General features: G+C 39.6%; 5 non-coding genes across 5 annotated transcripts; 3 read left to right on the top strand and 2 right to left on the bottom strand.

The window, feature by feature from the left end:
• Nucleotides 1-2125: 2125 nt before the first annotated feature.
• TRNAA-UGC (transfer RNA alanine (anticodon UGC)) lies at nucleotides 2126-2197 on the top strand. The gene has a single exon. It is a non-coding gene; the product is annotated as a tRNA-Ala (tRNA).
• An 8699-nt stretch (nucleotides 2198-10896) lies between these two features.
• On the top strand, nucleotides 10897-10976 carry TRNAL-UAG (transfer RNA leucine (anticodon UAG)). Its single transcript has one exon. It is a non-coding gene; the product is annotated as a tRNA-Leu (tRNA).
• Nucleotides 10977-11483: 507 nt separating this feature from the next.
• Nucleotides 11484-11555, bottom strand: TRNAQ-CUG (transfer RNA glutamine (anticodon CUG)). The gene has a single exon. It is a non-coding gene; the product is annotated as a tRNA-Gln (tRNA).
• Nucleotides 11556-11993: 438 nt separating this feature from the next.
• On the top strand, nucleotides 11994-12065 carry TRNAA-UGC (transfer RNA alanine (anticodon UGC)). The gene has a single exon. It is a non-coding gene; the product is annotated as a tRNA-Ala (tRNA).
• Nucleotides 12066-19077: 7012 nt separating this feature from the next.
• TRNAL-UAA (transfer RNA leucine (anticodon UAA)) lies at nucleotides 19078-19161 on the bottom strand. Its single transcript has one exon. It is a non-coding gene; the product is annotated as a tRNA-Leu (tRNA).
• Between the last annotated feature and the right edge of the window lie 203 nt (nucleotides 19162-19364).

Below are 19364 nucleotides of genomic sequence, written 5' to 3'. Positions count from 1 at the left end.
GAGAATCGTTTATGGTGTGGAGCATATGTCATGTGCTTTACCATACACATATGTTGTTCTAGATTCAAATGTTGAGGACTAACTTCTGATAGATTATTGTTAAATATAATTAAGTTTCAAAGTTACATAACCTCAAATCTTTGAAGTCCCAAAGTTGCAAAGATTTACTGCTCTAAAATTTGATAATATTAGTCAAGGTTCAAATATTTCAAAAGTACAAGGTTTCAAATCCTTAAGTTTCGAATTCAATCAAATTCTTACAAAATTCCACTGCTTTCAATTCTCTGAGTCTCAGATTCCTGAAGACCCACTTTTCGTTCTCCCACAATTTCAATATTTCAAAATTTTCAAGTCCCAATTCAAGGATCGAAGTTTTCAAAATTCCAAAATCTCACAATCGCAATTTCTCAAGGATCCAAATTACATAAATCTTGAAATTCTCAAAGTTCCAATCTCTAAAAATTTAAAACCCACTATGTCCCGCATTCTTTAAGTTCCAAATTCTCAGATCCAAATCTCCAAATTCCCAAATTCTAATAATCACAATCGTCTTACCCCAAATTCTCAAACTTCCAAATTCCCTAAGTCCCGAAATTCTCGAAGTTCCAAATTTCAAGTCCTGAATTCACAAAGTCCCAAATCCTCAACATTGAATTTCCAAAGACCCAAATCCCTATAACCTCAATCGCCTTACCCCAAATTCTCAATCTTCCAAATTCCCTAAGTCCCGAAATTCTAGAAGTCCCAAATTCCAAGTCCGGAATCCACAAAATCCCGAATTCTCTAAGTCCCAAATCCTCAAAATTGAATTTCCAAAGCCCTGAATCCCTATAACCTCAATCGCCTTACCCCAAATTCTCAAACTTCCAAATTCCCTAAGTCCCGAAATTCTGGAAGTCCCAAATTCCAAGTCCTGAAACCACAAAGTCCCCAATTCTCTGCGTCCCAAATTCTCAAAATTGAATTTCCAAAGCCCTGAATCCCTATAACTTCAATCACCTTACCCCAAATTCTCAATCTTCCAAATTTCCTGCGCCCCAAAATTCTCAAACTTCCGAATTCTAAAATTCCTAATTTCACAAAGTCCTGAATTCCTAAGTCCCAAATCCTGAGACCCAAATTCCCTAAGCTCCAAATATCTCAAACCCCAACCGTCTTTCCCAAAATTCCCAAACTCGCAAATCCCAAAATCCGAATATAAGTCCCCAGAAACAAATACATCGATCAAAATCCATCACAATAATTATCAGATTTTTCCACAAACAAAAACCCCACGAAAAACGGCGATACACAGCTAGAAACGTGGGTAACAGTAAGTATTGTACGAGCAAGAAATAAATCACTAGCGAGATATATCAGAGTACTAATGATTCGAAGACACGCCATGTACGTACAACGATAGGTCACAGGTCAGATACTTTTCTAGGCGGATAGGGAGACGGGCAAAAAACGCGGGCAAAGGATAAAAGTGACAGTGCACCGAGCGATAGATCTTCATTAGAGGCCGCCGGTGCATAAGTCACGCGACGGGGGATGACTTTTAGCTACCCTCGTAATTCTTCAGCACGTACTCCATCCCCCCGCGCGAATGCATAGCAATAATGGCCCGCAATTGCGATAGATGACTATCGATTTTACCTCGGGACCTCTCATAATTCGTGTAACAGGTATTTATACGGATTATATGACCGTGCGCAAATTGTACCCTGCACTTTCGAAAATAACGCAGCTGAATGTACTATCATTATTATGGTGAATGCATCAATCAGAACGGACATTTCTGATCATGCAAATTGTATTCTTGTTACAGATATTGTACTTGTTTTAATAATAATACTGATTTCGTAGGTAATGTTTATGGAATCGTTACTTTACTTTTAAATTTATCATTTATAATTTTGCAATTTTGTACAGTTATCTTGTATGAAAGGCATGTTACATGTATGTAGAATATTATGTAACATTTAGGTATTTAATATAGATGTAGATTGAAATAATTGATTTCCTTTGTTCTAGCGTATAATTTTATTCTTTTTTGATGCATAGTATTATAGTGGAAGTATCGATATTGATGTTCATGCGTGGAGTAGCTTTTATGCGGTAGATAAGAATAAGAAATCGTCGCGGGGATGTAGCTCAGTGGTAGAGCGTTCGCTTTGCATGTGAAAGGCCCCGGGTTCGATCCCCGGCATCTCCAATTTTTTTTTTTCTCATCAATTTTATCCTGTACCTTATCATTTCACATTAACATATCACTTGTCATGCTTCTATAAATAAAACAGAATGTAACGCAATTTTAATTGAATATTTTAATAACTATTTTATACAGCGTCAATTTCAATCCATCCAAATATCTCAAAAAATATTAATGATACTAAAAAATGTTTCAGACAAAAATTTCATCATACCAAGGCACATAAACTACTCTCTTATCAATTCGACCTTATTGTCACGTTGATAAGCTCTGTGATAATCAAGTCTAAATTTGTAAATGAAATGTATCTTTTTACATGTATTGATTCCTTAAGGAATCCTATACGAAAAAGTATTAAGATATATTAAGTAAAAGTATTAAGATATAAAAAATCAATAGTTGATGAGATATTTTGAATCGAAAAGTAACACTGATATTTTATACCGAAAGAAATATCTTTCGAACTATTAATCTTTTTGTCATTATATCCCAATACTTTTTGTGCAGAATGTTCCGTATAATGTATCAACGTAAAAAACAATACGCAATGCTATTAAAAGAGAAATAAAAACACACATCTCTTAAAACATAGTACTTATCGTATCCGATTACATAGTTCAACGATTTCGAAATGCACAAACTAGGTCAGCCACAAAACGAATACTCGGAAAATGTGACAAGCATAGATATTAAAAGCAAGAAACGGAAATATACATATTACTGCGAAACATAAGCAAGCTCATAATGTTTCCGCGTAATTCCATATCGGCCAGCCATAAATCATCGAAAGAAAACGGAAAAGACAGTACTTTACGCGGTGAAATCTGATATTCGCGTAAAAAACATAGAAGTAAATTGAAATAACAGGAAGCTGCGTAGTACACGTATAATCATCGATTCCCCTCGAGCGTGCGGTCGTCCGGTGTCAGCAATCAGAACCTTCTGCTGCTTTTTCTTCGTATTCTTTCTCTTCCATTTTTCAGAAACCTCGCAACTGCCGTCCATCGACCGGAAGGATATTTTACGTTTCGCGAAGCCAGAAAATCACAGAATTCGCCAACATTTTATTAAGGTTTCCGTGTTTAATTTTCGACCGACAAGCGCCGTTTCTCCGGTTGAGTCCAGAGCGCGAAACAACAACGGACGTCGCGTTGACAGAAGCATTTTTAGGATTTCAAGGAAACGCGGAAGCTCGACGGAAAATTATATGAAACTCGACGGCCGGGCGGTTCGTTACAGTAGAATTTTAATTAGCCACTGTCGCGCGTTTTCAGCTGAACTAAATGCAGGGAGCAGATCATTTGTAACTTTTCTTTGAGCGAAAGTAGGAAAAATGCTATGGATACAAATATCAGTAGACAAAGGAACAGGAACGTCGTTTGAACACCAAAGAAGTTTTTGCTCCTATGTACATTGGGGAATTAAAAAATCCGCCGACTTGGAAATTCGCGTGTCCCCAGATATCAAAGGTGTTTAACAGAAAGGCTCCTTTCTATCAAAATAAGCGCACGGTGCAGTTTCGCTTGTTCATCTCGGAATGCTAAAAGATTCAGACCCACAGAATGTTGAGCAACTGCAGCGGAATAACACGGTTCCCGGATCACGTTCGCGTTCTCTAATCCGGTTAGCGTAAAAACTGCATCCGACTGCACGGTGATCGCGTACGAACGGCGTGTCGTCTCTGTGCGAAACCGCGTGGCTCGGCTGAAAACTCGACGCACGCAAGCTATGCAGTTCTCAAGCTAAACGCATTTATCGTTGATGCACCGAGGGAGAAAATCAGAGCCCTCCGTTGCCGCTGCCGCACTATTGTCCTCGCGTTCGTCGTTGCTGTGCGGTGGAGGACGCCGTGGCGAGGTGGCGAGCAAGGGGTTGCGTCGGAGGGTTCCAAGTGGAAGGACAGGGAGAAGAGGGTTGCACGCCGTTCCTTCGACATTACGTCATACGTCGATTCCCTGGGGATTCCCACGACGTCAGCCCGCGAGAACCTACGCATCGCTTCTGCTTACAGGTAAAAACTATTTGTGCTTTCATTATGATTTTAATTTACTACGGAACTCTTTCAACTTTACATTTAGTATTGGACTAATATTGTACGTCTACAGTTAGGTTCATAGTATCACATAGATTATAGTCCATTCACTATTAAAAGTTTACCATGAAACAGTATCAAGATCAAATTGAAACGAAGGTCACATCACAAATTGGAATACTATTGTCTATGTAGTGTCAGGTACATGGAATCACATACACCATAGTTCATTCACACTTCAAACTCTACATTTATGAATCCATGAAACTCTATCAAAATCAGATAGGGACAACAATCTCTTCACAATTCGGATTAATAGTCTTCATGCAGAGTCAGGTACATAGAACCTCAGATACCATAGTGCCTCACTCTTCAAACTTTACATTTGTAGTCTCATGAAACACTATCAAAATCAGATAGGGCCAAAAGTCTCTTCACAAGTTAGACTAGTAGTCTTCATGCAGAGTCAAATACATAGAACCTCATACACAATAGTACCTCACTCTTCAAACTTTACATTTGTAGTCTCATGAAACACTATCAAAATCAGATAGGAACAACAGTCTCTTCACAAGTTGGACTAATAGTCTTCATGCAGAGTCAAATACATAGAACCTCATACACCATAGTGCCTCACTCTTCAAACTTTACATTTGTAGTCCCATAAAACACTATCAAAATCAGATAGGAACAACAGTCTCTTCACAAATTGGACTAGTAGTCTTCATGCAGAGTCAGATACATAGAACCTCATACACCATAGTGCCTCACTCTTCAAACTTCACATTTGTAGTTCCATGAAACACTATCAAAATTAGATAGGAACAAAAGTCTCTTCACAATTTGAACTAGTAGTCTCCATGCAGAGTCAGGTACATAGAACTTCATACACCATATCATTCATAGTCCACATTGTCCATCAGAAATCTTCAAATTTTATTGATCACAACAAATGTTTGTTAAAAGTGTTTATGAAGGGTTGATTATAAGTAGACAGTCATTTTCCTTAATTACTGGGTACACGAAAAGGGTAAAAGAAAAGATCGCGTTTGATCGAATTAATTCCGTCCGCTTGACCACGGCGATTCGTCCGTTAAAAGCCATCGATTGGTAATCAGTGTTTCGCGTTCCGACCGAATCGGCCGAGGGCGAATTCGAAAAAAAAAAGAAAGAGGAGAAAGAAAAGGAATAATGGAAACGGTGTCTCGCTCAGGGGTAATCGTCGTCGCGTGCTCGGTGCCTAAAAATGGGGTTGCCAGGTCTGATTAATCATCGGCAATCTCGCGAGAGCACGACGAAAAAGGACAGGCCATTAAAGGCAAACGACGAAAACTTCGTCACCGGTCGCATCCGATGAACGCAACGTGGTCCGGGAAACGAGTTATTTTTTTCCCCTGTCCGTCGTCCCCGTGGATACGCACGAAAAAGAAACAGAGACGAGCGAGTAATTTAATTGAAATTCCCTCGTCCGCCACCCCGGTGTGCCCAGAAATTGTGGAAAAATCGAGTCATACGATCGCTGGGGCTGCGTGAAAATGGAATTACAACGGGAAACGAGGTTTATCCGATGATGCAGGTGAACGCTGGTTTCGCGAGTGATCGAGCGAAACAAGGGGACGGAAGCGGACCGAGGAGGGAGAGAATCGATTCTCCGCCATGTCGGTCCAGAGGGTTTGTCGGGACACAAATTTTTTGGTATTAAATTTCTGCGTAAATTGGCCTTGCAAAATTACTCTCAATTACCGCGAGAGGCTATCTCGTTCGGTGGCCACCGCTCGTTCGCCTGGCCTCGAGCTGCCTACAACTCGACTGAAAAATATCCTATCTCGAGTGAACGTACGGTGTACAAATTGCCGGGCACAAATCGATCGATAATTCAACTCGGTAATCGAGACGCTTTTCCGACGCGCGGAATCGACGACGCATACTGCCGGAAATATTGCCGGGCAAATCGGCCTCGGACTACGAGCCTCGATCCCGGAACGATCGCTTATAACTCGATTCCTTTTAATTAAAAATCATACGTGCCTTCGGCGTATGATTGGGAAATTATACACGCTGAAACCGCGGCGAAACGCTTTCCGGAAAATCTGATTGCTCTAACGGACCTACCACAGCTGGCAGCATCATGTTACAAATATTAAATTAGATTAGATCTGTTCCTGTTCATACTACTAATGAGATATTCTTTTGATTGAATTATGTTACGTCTGAAGTTAGGGAAAGAATAAGTGCCTATTTTTGCTAAGTCAGGTTCATGACTCGAAGATTATCAGATTTGAATAATACAATCGAACGTGTCAGGCTTAACGATTTATTATTGACATTATTGATACATCGTTAAGTATCAATAAAGTACCGATAATTAATGGCAGCAGCACTCTCGAACCACGATATCAAACGTTACATAGTTTCCCGTTAATTATGCATCGATCAAAGAGCAGGATCGAGACTCGCCGATTCGATATGCACATTTTAATTAGCGCGCGCTCGCGAAAGAACGATCGCCGTCGAAGCGACGAGATAAACAGAAACAGTGTAATTCGATTCGGAAGGTGCAAATATTTGAGCAGATTGTAACGTTGTATTTCCAGAGGTTACCCGAGGCGCAGCGAGCTGGACCGGAACCGATGCAATGAAGTGCATATAGACACTTCATCACCGCGCATCCGGAATCGCCGGAGGTCAGTTACGCGAAAATATTCCCGGTTGTAACATCGCGTTTCGGGGAAACGGAAGAGTGCCTTCGGGCCGGAAACACGCGTGGGACTTCCACCGGCGTTGTTTCGCCTATCTGACCCGTCTGTGTCCAAGTTTACGTTGGGTGGCGCGTGAATCGAAACAGAGGTCAGTTACGAGAAAATATTGACTGATCGCGCATAATGGCACATCCTAGCGCCAACAATAGAATCCGCAGCTATACCTGTTCCCACCTATCGCGATGCGAGGCACGCACATCGACAGACATACAGCCATATACAGCGTACATGAATCGCGGATACAGTCGGCTAAGCATAGACCGATGTTAAAGCACGCACATTTCCTGGTCCTCATCAATTGTCATTAAACGACATGATTATTGCGCCTGTTGACGATTATTGCGGCGATAGACCGTTACCGGAATATCCAGCGAAGCCCGCGGCCTCATAATGATCGATGCCCGATACGTACTCGTCGAGTGTTTCGTTAATGGCCGGCACATTGTGTCGAGCGACGTGCGCGGCCTCGTGAAAATACCGAAAGCCCCATTGGCGTGCCGTTAACGAGCCGTTTCGAGGAACGCGTTTTATCCAAAGCCGAGTCCCCTTGCTCCTATTTTGTTATCGGTCGAGTAACGTTGATCGATAATTCGTCGATACCGATTGTTTCGTTCGGAATGATTATTTCAATTTTTCTACGAATAGCCGCTAACGATCTTGATTGTCCTACGGGAACGATCGTTTAACCGCGCGAAATAATCGTATCGTCGAATGATTTTGCGTTAACGTACGGGCGGAAGTCACGAAATGGGCACCTGTACAGCCCGCAGCGTGCATCATCGTCTCCCTAGTGCCACGAGTCATGATTCGCCGAAAATAATAGATTTATCATCCCCCAATTGGCTGCTAGCAGTTTATTTCACGAGAATCGACGCTACGCCCCGCGTACACCCGGTGATATACGCGCTAGGATTTTCTCTATGATATGCAACATGCGGGACGTAATTCAGTCGGTGCAAGTCATCGGGATCATCTACGGGACGCTCGACTCTTAACGATCCATCATTTACCGCGACAGCCACGAGTATTAGGCTAAAGTGGCGGCGTGATTCTGCTAAACGCGATGCTAAACAGGTACACGGAGAACTCTCGATTCTGCACGTGAGAGGAACAATATCCTTCGCCGATCAATCGTGGTAAAAAGCATGGTGGGGTTCCATAGGAAAAATGGCGACACAAGGAGGTTGTATCGTCCGTTATTGACTATCAAAACTTGTCATGTATTATACTTAGGCTCTCTTATGAAATAGCGATTACAGAATGTGTAAATTTGAAAATTTGGGAGTTTGGGAACTTGAGTAACTTGACAACTTGAGAATTTAACAATTTGTGATTACACAGTATGTCCGAAAAATAACGGAACTTTTTAAATAAAAAGAAAACATGTTGTCAAAATTAATATTGGCTGTGTATGAATTTATAAAATTTATGAACTTGAAAATTGGGCGATTAGGTAATTTAAAATCATCCAATGCACCCTGAGTGTGATTCCTGCTAGCATCGACACGAATAAAAATGAGACCACTGACCAAAAAAAAAAAGGTGGATTATAAAACACCCGTGTAAATAATACGAAACAGTGAAATTTATCTTCTATTTTCTACCATCATCGTATCTCTTGCCTCGTAACGAGGGGGGACTTCGCCCGTAAGACCGATTTCGGCTTATCTGACCAGCTTATCAGCCACGCGAATATTCACGCGAATTTATCGATCTGTCTACAGTCGTTTCGGCACGACCCGTGTTTTCTCTCTCTCTAAAGCATCAGTTTTACGCTCACCGTACCCTAGGGACGTGATAAGAAAAAAAAAGAAAAGGAAAATAAGAAGGCACACCGTCACGAGTCGCGTTATGAGCATGAATTTTTATATTGAGATGTTATCGTACTGTACCGCTACCGGGAACGGAAAATAAAAACGAAGAGATTCGCGACCATAATGATGCACGTTCGCGCGTTCCGTGGCATCGGTAGTTTTGTTGCTTTTTTTCTCAGGTAACCCGAGCGTGTAAACCTGGTCTTTTTTTCTTTTTTAGAAAAAAAAGAAACAATTCGAAGGGAAATGACCGACAAAATCGATCGTAAAAGTGTTTCTTCCTGTAGAGGGAAGAGGGGTTCATTCGTCAACATTCGAGGTTATGTTTTTTGGGGATAATGGCTGTTTACATGTTTCAATTTGTTGATGTTTGAAATTCCCAAAACTCAAATTTTTAAATTCTATAATTACAGAATACGTAGATTATAAATTTTAAGTTGTTACATTCTTAAGTTTTATATTCTACAATTTCTCAATTTTTAAATTCTAATTATCAAATTTATATGCTCCCAATTACCGAAGTGCCAGATTTTTAAATTTGTAAATCTACAAATCTTACAATTTTTCAATTTTCGAATTGCTACATATTCAACTTCCAAAACTTCAAAAGTTCTAAGTCTTCAAATTTTCATATCCTAAGTTCCTGAATTTTCGAATTTCTATATTTCCAAACCCAAGCTTCAAATTTGCAAATCTTCAAACTCACAAGTCTCCAAATTCCATAAATTACCAATTTCCAAGTCTCCAAATTCTCCAAATTTTATAAATACCCGAGTTCCCTAAATTTTAAGTCCCCAAATCTTTAAATCCTCAAATTTCCAAATTTCCAAATTTCCAAATTCTCAAATTCTCAAATTCCTAAATTCCTAAATTTCCAAATCTGCAAATCTCCAAATCTCCAAATCCCCAAATCCACAAATCCCCAAATCCCCAAATCCCTAAGTTCCCAAATCCCCAAATCCCCAAATTCCCAAATTCCTAAATTCCCAAATTCCCAAATTCCCAAATTCCCAAATTTCCAAATCTGCAAATCTCCAAATCCCCAAATCCACAAATCCCCAAATCCCCAAATCCCCAAATCCCTAAGTCCCCAAATCTCCAAATCCCCAAATCCTCAAATCCCCAAATCCCAAAATCCCAAAATCCCAAAATCCCCAAATCCCCAAATCCCCAAATCCCTAAGTCCCCAAATCCCTAAGTCCCCAAATCCCCAAATCCCCAAATCCACAAATCCCCAAATCCTCAAATCCCAAAATCCCAAAATCCCAAAATCCCAAAATCCCAAAATCCCAAATCCCTAAATCCCTAAGTCATGCCAAATATGAAGCGTTAACTTCGGCGCTATAACTAGAGGCCCTAATACACAGGAAATCCTTAGTTGCTCTAATGTTGATGACCCCACAACAGTAGACGCGTCGAGCTCGTAATTTTATGCGATAAGCGATTTCTCGAGTAAGTACACATTGCATAACGCTGCGATTAAAATATATGACGATATGCGTTCGCGTCATACGCTACCGGCCAAATGTACGACCATCTCTTCATCACGATGACAACCTGTGACGATTACCCGTCGGCTACGATGAAAGCGTTTAATCATTGTTCTATCCTGGCAACTTCCTGCCTTAATTGCCTGTTTGTTAGCTTAATTAATGGTCGCTGATACGTGGAAGGCAATTTCTGAGGTTGGAGATAATTCATAGATTACGTTGCACTCGCGTTTTATGCAATATCGGGAGCGAGTAGAGAAACTTGGATCTTAATCTTAACATTAACTTATTTAGGACACATTTACAATTTTTTAGAATGTTTAATTTTCTTCTTCGTTCTCTTTCTTATTATTCAATAACGAATTAAGATTTATATATTCTGTAATTTTGTGCCTTTGTTCGATAATGTACGATTTCATATTTTACTGAAGAAATGTGTTTTGAAAAAATACGCAAAATTATTGATTTTCAATAAAAAGTATGCTGGTGCTTATTGTTTGCGTGTGGTATGATAAGTATTGTTTGTGCTATTCTAAAATAAAATAGGTTTAAAGTGTGTACAGTAGGTACGTGGTTATATACCTAAATAGAGAAAGACCACTCCGAAGGCAGCGTGGCCGAGCGGTCTAAGGCGCTGGTTTTAGGCACCAGTCCGTAAGGGCGTGGGTTCGAATCCCACCGCTGTCAGATTTATTTTTTTTTCTAATCCGATTATTTTTCAACTCAATAAATACTAAATAAAACTCTGGTGGCCAAAAATCATTTTTAAAATATGTTTTATTTAATCGAAACCATTTATAATGCAATCATATACAATAAATTTTTTTTTTGAATAAATGTCAATATGCAACAACAAATAATTTACAAAACACATTCATAAATAATAGGCTATAATTATATATCTGTTTAAACTAGAATGATAAGTATTAACAAATGCAATGCGTACAATGCAATATACGTAACTGTAAGTGAGATGTATAAGTACATATGCACTCGACGCTAAATTTATTTATTGTCTATATATTAAGAATTTGAGTGTGAAATATAACTTTACGATGTACTATACTTTGTAAGTTGAATAAAGATAGACAGCAGCATAAAACGTGATGTAGTACAATGACCATATAAAATAGGTAAGTAATCGATACGAATCGATATATTTAAAAATATTGTTTAAAAAAGTTAAAAAAATACAGGTCCCACCGAGATTTGAACTCGGATCGCTGGATTCAGAGTCCAGAGTGCTAACCATTACACCATGGGACCTTTGAAACTATTTGCTAAAAATACAGGTGATGTGGAGTCCTTCAAAAATGAACATCATCGTTCTAAACACTTACAATAATAGAACATGCTTATTGATCCACCACAACACGCTACTCTAAATAAATCCATCATACAATACCTCTGTATCTACATTTCCCTAAATTAAACCAATAAACAATATCAAAGCGATTCATCGATTAAAACAATATCAATGAAACAATCTCAATCAAAAATCAGACTGAAGAATCATGATCGAGTACACTTATCTACACGCACAGCTACACTTCTATGAAAGCTACATACAAACACTCCAGTGTTTAAATTAAACCTGAACACGCAACAAATTGCATTTTTGATCGAATATCGAAACGAGCCGGAAAAAATCAATAATATATAGAACCAACTACTCTTCCATTTATAAGAGCCCATCAAAAAAACGGGGATGTAGCTCAGTGGTAGAGCGTTCGCTTTGCATGTGAAAGGCCCCGGGTTCGATCCCCGGCATCTCCAATTTTTTTTTCCTCTTTAAACGCAATTTTCACTTGTTATCAGTTTTCAAACATTTACGCAATCGCATTGACTGCACATTTCGGTTCGTGTTACCTCATGTTCACTCGATATCGCGACATGAAATTCAAATAACTTTGCGACCCGATCCGAAATCAAGGATTCGAATATATACTTTGGAAAAATGATTCGTTTAAAAAATACTGGGAGATACGTATTATTTATTTAATAAATTACATTCATCATTTTTTAAGTCTCATTCTTTTGTTGTAATATAAAGTTATTTATATTACAGAACCAAAAATTCATTTTAGCTTAAGATTACATATGTCATTACCTTACATACATAATATAATTATTTTTTGTAGGTAAAATTATTTGTATACTACAACGAAAAAATTATTTTACAATAAACTGTCACTGGTACAAATTAATGTGCTGTTTCGACGACATATGAATATTGTTAAATAATATAAAATTGATAAATAACTACAGTTAGATGTTGGTAAAAGATGTCACCTTAAGTATGACACGTTTGTTCCTCCACTGAAGGAGAATTTTAATAATGTTGAAAATAATGTGTCATTTTTTTTATAAATAATTCTTCGTACTGTCAGAGTTCCTCCATAGAAGGAGAATTTTAACAATATTGAAAATAATGTAATTTTTTTTTAAATAATTCTTTGTAGTCTCAAAATTCCTTCGTTGAAGGAGAAATTTAATAATGTTGGAAATAATGTGACATTTTTTTTATAAATAATGCTTCGTACTGTCAGAGTTCCTCCATTGAAGGAGAAATTGAATAATGTTGGAAATAATGTGCCATTTTTTTTTATAAATAATTCTTCGTACTGTCAGATTTCCTCCATTAAAGGAGGATTTTAATAATGTTGAAAATAATGTCTCATTTTTTTTATAAATAATTCTTCGTACTGTCAAAGTTCCTCCGTTGAAGGAGAATTTTAATAATGTTGAAAATAATGTAATTTTTTTTATAAATAATTCTTCGTATTGTCAGAATTCCTCCATTAAAGGAGAAATTTAACAATGATGAAAATAATGTAATTTTTGTTATAAATAATTCTTCGTACTCTCAAAGTTCCTCCATTGAAGGAGAATTTTAATAATGTTGAAAATAATGTAATTTTTTTTTTAAATAATTCTTTGTACTCTCAAAGTTCCTTCATTGAAGGAGAAATTTAATAATGTTGAAAATAATGTGTCAATTTTTTTATAAATAATTCTTCGTACTGTCAGAGTTCCTCCACTGAAGGAGAATTTTAATAATGTTGAAAATAATGCAATTTTTTTTTATAAATAATTCTTCTGTCAGAGTACTTCTGGGAAGCACCGAAGGTAAGTTAACAAAATAGCCGATGAAAGTTATTGAGAATAAATTGTCCATTTAATCCGCAACAAGCTAATGCATATTCGATCAACTTCATGACCATGATTACAGGCACATGCGTGGAACGATTATCAGCACGATTGAGCGTGCAATCGGATCGTACGACAACAATGAGAAGACCGAACGAAAAGGAAGAAGAGAGGAAAAAAGAGAGCCGCAAAGTCGACATGCGCGAGTACTCGCGATGGCCATGGTCGTATGTAAAACGAAACACACAGGGGAGACGATAGGATGCAAACGAAGGCAAGCCAGAGAGATTGAATGGTAATAGTCTCCGATTCGTCATATGCAAAAGTTTCGTATATCCGAGTGAAAAGCGGCCCCCGCGGTCGCCGGAGAAAGATGGTATCATTTGAATTGCCGTGCTCATCGCGCGGCGGCCAGATATCTCGTATCTGTTCGCAACGAAACGCGGAGAGAATAATCGCGCGAAATATACTGTGACAGGCTCTTTTTTTTCTCCTCTCGTTCTTTCTTTCTTTCTCCGTCTCTTTGTCCCTCTTTCAGCCGCGGGGTATACACCGTCGCGGCCGTAGAGAATTAATCATCGCGGAGAAACGACGCAGTAAGGCAGAACATAGCTCGGCTCTAACGTAATAGAACGCCGATGAGTTGTACGATGCAAGAAATACTCCGATGCGGATAAAGGCCTTGATTGATCGGAGGTAAACGTGACCGTTTAATGTTGCAGCCGCTACGGAAAAGAGGGAAAGACACGCTCGATCGCGAAAAAAGATATGCCGACACTTGTTTCGTTCCATTGTTCTCTCTTTCTCTCTTTCTTTTGTTCGATGGAAAACGACCATTATCTTCTATGCAAATCGACAGCTCTGCGTTACGTAAATCTATTTTGCTGGGATACCGCGTCCGAGACGCGATGTCATCTGATGAGGCGGCCTTCTGATGCAGCTTCACTGTGTGGGACCCGAGCCAAAGAAAATTATAGGCTATCTTTGCTATGAAACTTAGACCTTATTTTTGCAATATTACTTTCGATTTTTGGCACTCTGGTAACTTCGATATTTCGGGTCTTAGAAATTTGGTACATGAGAACTTTGGGACATTCAGACTTTGAGAAGGTATGGAATTTAGAGACTTGAAATTGTGAGACACTGGGTCCTCAAAATTTAGGTCATAAAATTTAGAAGTTTGATAATCATCGAATACTGAGAGTGTAAAGTGAAACTTAAGAAATTTAGGTGCTTGGAACTTTAAGAACTTGATCATTGGGTCTTTAGGACTTCAGCATCAAACATTAGATCTTTGGAATAGTATAATTTTTAATCCTCCAAACGATCAAAATTTAGAACATTGACACCTTAAAATCTTAGAACTATTCAAAATAATGCATTCCCGTAAATAAATCGCAAAGAATCACTCCCTAAGTAAACCACGGCCCATACAAGATTCGAAGACCCTAACACGGGACTTTATCAAGTAACACGATAACACACGACACAATTCGAGATATCAGTGTTTCGATACGACTGGTACCTCTATCTGGAATAGTATCGAAGAACCGCGCGTTAGTTGTTCATTTTTCACTCTCTTATTCCGTCTACGATCACATTGATTCGATTTTACCAACCGAAGCGTGAAAGTAAGAAAGAAAGAAGAAAATTGGAAAACAGTAGCGGTGAAAATGTCTGAGCCACGAGGAGATCCCTTAGCGAATCCGAAAGAGAAATCGTATTTATAATGCTTACGCATTTCAAGCCTGACGTCCCGTGAAATCGCGTTACCGGGATTTGGAATATTAAATTCATCTCGTCTTCCCAGGCTATCGGCTCGCGTTATCGTCACCTTAATCGAACCTTAAAAATGTGATTTCAATTTGACTGCATCTCAACGAGGGGATATTCTTACACTTTGTCGCCTCGAATAACTTCTCTGTTCGATAATTTTTCCATCTTTTAAATACACTACCAACCTTGAAAGAATGAAAAATTGTAGACATTGGGCAAACAGCTAAATTTCAATTTTATGTTCAAAAAATTTGTAAGAATGAAATATGTGAAGCTATCCAAATATACATGACATTTTAGTTATAATATTTGTTTAGAAAAAAATGAAATATATTTTTGTATGAAATCGGCTGTGTATCAAAGTCATAATTTTAATCGTGAAGCAACAAAGAGTGAAAGGTTTGAAAATCGTAAATGGAGCGTCAGAGAAAGGAAGCTGCGCTTGACGCTGACAATTTGGAGATATCAGGAAGATGAGGCAAAAATTAATCAAGCGAAAACCATAAATAACGATTCGCGACGAGCGAGGCGAGTAAGTCTGGTACGCGGTCAGACAATGGATGACAAATTGCGCGGGAAAGCAAAACAAACCGAGGAGTAGATTGAGCCGGCTGGTCGATTCGCTTGGCTTCGCCATTGTCATCGATACAGCAGGACCAGGACAGGACGTAATCTCTGTCCACGGTAGCAGCCAAGAAAAATGGACTTTTTCTCTGTCGTTCAGAGTCCCTTTGAGCGGGAATTCATTTCATTCCAGACGTCTCCGGCTCGATATAACCTCTCCTCTCAAGACTCGACTTTTTCGCAATAATCTCGAGCATGGGTCGCATCGTTGCATCGTTCACAGGGCGTATCTTAAAGGAAGCTGTCGAGAACGAGCTTGATCTCCGCGTAAGGTTATCAGAAAGGTACGTAAACATAAACAAGAGGTGGTGGCGGAGGGTTAGAGGGTAGGTCGCTTTGTATAGAAGGGAAGATCGGATCGGGGCCGCGTTAAAAAAGAAGAATAGTCTTAAGAGCAGGACGCCATGGCAATCGTAAATGTTTAATATCGTGATTAAAGGCACTGGCGCCTCTCATTATTATTTCAGTCTGGAGGACATTTCGCCCGGTCCTCTCCCTCCGCGTCATCCGCGTTTCTTTTCAATTCTCACTTTCTTTCGTCGGCTTAAAAATCCTCCGTGAAAATTAGCCGCCTAAATATTTAAAGCTCCCCGAACCATCCTCTCATCCGGCGAACACGATGTCGCGATTCGAACGGAACAACTGGAGGGCAGGTGTAGTCGGTAGGAGGGAAGAAAAAATAGAAGAAAAAAAATATATAACAGAGGAAAAAACAAGAAGAAAGGGAAAGAAGCACGCGAATACAAAAACCGTCTGCGGGCCGCGTCATTGTCCCGGGCATGGAGACAGGCGTGATCTCTTCCATCTGATGGATTTCTGCTGCAGTCACCTCTAACCACCTCGCTCGTCACTTCCCGGTTGCGCTTCGTCCTATTGGACACCCGACTGCTGACTTTTTGTTTTAAATCCTTTTCCTCTCTCATGCTTGTTCGTCCTCGCCATTCAACCCGATTCTCCGCTCGCACCCTCGTTCGTCGCGAGTTGAAAACACCGGGGCGCGAGCATCGAATTAACCCGTAATTTCTTCGAGGAAACTTATCAGGCGAAGTGGAGGACGACGTGACGCGAATTCTCGCTTGCTGCAGATATGAAAGCTGCTTTCTCTACGACTATGAAACACTCTTCGAAGCTAGTTCAGAGACCATCCTGTACAATTGGACATTTAAATTCAGCCGGAAGTTTCTAACTCCAAAAGAAAACGTCCCGGTTGCTTTTATGTCGGAGCGGACAGTCTCGTCGAGACGACGGATATTCGTAAATAAAATTGTCGCGAGGGTGACAAAATGGTCACACGCTCCAGTGCTGACCCCATCGGGGTCAAAACTCGATATCTATGCGACGAGATTCTTTTTTTTATGTTGTTTTCACGTAGTTACGCCGAGTCTCGGGGACGGAATAAAATAGATACCGGGATTGCCGGACAGAATATTATAACGGTCCACTGACAGGGGGATCCGAACTGTCTCCCGTTCGAGGGAATATCGGCTGATTTAGGCGGCTCTATTAGATTTTCTATCCCAAAATCTGTGAGCCAACAAACACGGTTGGTAGCCTAATTCTCTTTTGGATTCTTATTTAAGGTTTCACGGTTCTCGTCAGAATAGGGTTCCTCAAAGTAGTCTCGATATCTGAAGATTCTAAAGCCTCCAAGTTCCAAGGACTCAAACATCTCAAAATTTCAAGCAAAGTCTGCAAGTCCCATCACCACAAAGAATTCCAAAAGAATGTCTAGATCCTCATCCAAAGCAAACGAAGGTCCCACAGTTCTAAAATTCCAAGGTTCTTTGGGAACCGATGATTCAACGACTCCAACCAGAAAAAGAGTCAAACGAGTCAGAAGGGCAACAGGGAAAAAAGTAATACGCAGTACCCTGCGCGGACACCTACCCTGCCGCTCTTCTCCATCCTCCCGTTCGCCCCCTTTTTTTTCATAGCAGACCCTTCATGCGTCGACCACAGTATCGACAGGAACGGCACCCCATAGCTACGAGGGTACCTTCGAGGTTCCATTGTGTAACGTTCGCGCAAGGGTTGCTTGAAATACGTGCGTCTGATTTTTTTTTCAGCGCGACTACCTCTCTCCCTCTGCCCCTGTCCTCGTGCGGCCATAACGAAGAAAGTCGAGATATTCGTGCGGTAACGTGAGAATGACAACAGATGCGACGGAATGAAATTACAAGTGTGCCCGGGTTTATTGTGCCAGCACGAGGAGTTGTGCTTTTTTAGCGAAATTGTTGTGACAAGCATTTCAACAGGCGACTCTTGGTGCTTCTTTTCTCTCGCGTCCTGTACATGGACTCCCCTTTCTGAATGGGGTAGTCTCATGACACTTTTACGGTGTCAAGTCCTGGTCTTCTGGGAAAAGGGACTGGCGGCCTACCGGTTCGGTAATCCGATTTAATCGGCTCTCTTTTCCTTCCCGGTACGACGATTCGAGCGAAACTGTTGGCAAAACTTGGAAACGTCGATAAATGGCGTTACGAGGTCTTGATCGCCGACCAGCTCTTTCGTAAGGTCTCCGGGCCTTTCGGCGAACAGGAATCGTGAATGCGGAACATCGGCAATTATGAAGTTCCGTGAAGATTCGATCGTGCATTTATGTAAATACGAGCAGGAGAACGCGCTCGCACGTTCAATAACGGGATTAGCGGGCTAAAGTTGCTCGCGCACGGTTCGCTGGCTTATCTCGGCCTCCCTAATTGTCTATGACTATTCATCAAGTCATTTATACTCGGCTCAATTATCGCTGCCATCAGTTACGAGACTCGAGTCACCTCGAATCCGGCTTCGACGAAAGCTCAGACCATTTATCTCTCTGCGGAAGATACTTCGTAATTGCAGATCGCTTCTCAGACCGTTAATTAATGATTCGTTAATGAAAGTAATTTTATTCGAATTTAAACACTGGTATTTATGATTGAAGCTTTCGCGAAATTTGTACGAATTTTAGTAGGATTTTGTGCAAGCCGCTTATGAAATATGTTATTTTATGCATTAATTAATTTTAATTCCAGTTAAAATTACATTCTGTTTTCATTTAAGGATATTAAGACTGTGTCGATGTATCGAGATTATATGGAATAATAAAATAACCAGAAGAATGATTATGCAATATATGAAATGTTACCTTATGTTAAATATGTTCTGAATAAAAATATTTAATTGTCATTTTTATTTAAAAATATTATAATATTATTGATGTATCGAGTTCATGTGAAATAAAAAAGAAAAAAAGATTTGCTAAGTGTGGGGTTCGAACCCACGCTCCCAGACGGGAACCAGAGCTTAAATCTGGCGCCTTAGACCGCTCGGCCAACCTAGCATTGTTGGAAACCCATTTCTTATATACAGTACATATACTACACGGCCAATATAATATACATATAAAAACTAATAAATATATTCTATACCGCAAATTCAAATAATTAATCAAATTTTTAATATAATTCAGCAATAACAATTAATACTTAGCTAATACTCAAATTTTTTTAATTCAGAATTAAATAATGATTCTAAACAGAATGA

The sequence above is a fragment of the Megachile rotundata genome, chromosome 12 (genome assembly GCF_050947335.1).
Source record: "Megachile rotundata isolate GNS110a chromosome 12, iyMegRotu1, whole genome shotgun sequence".
In the NCBI taxonomy this organism is placed as follows: Eukaryota; Metazoa; Arthropoda; class Insecta; order Hymenoptera; family Megachilidae; genus Megachile; species Megachile rotundata.
Note: the sequence above shows the minus strand (reverse complement) of the source record. Positions and strands in the feature narration are given on the sequence as shown.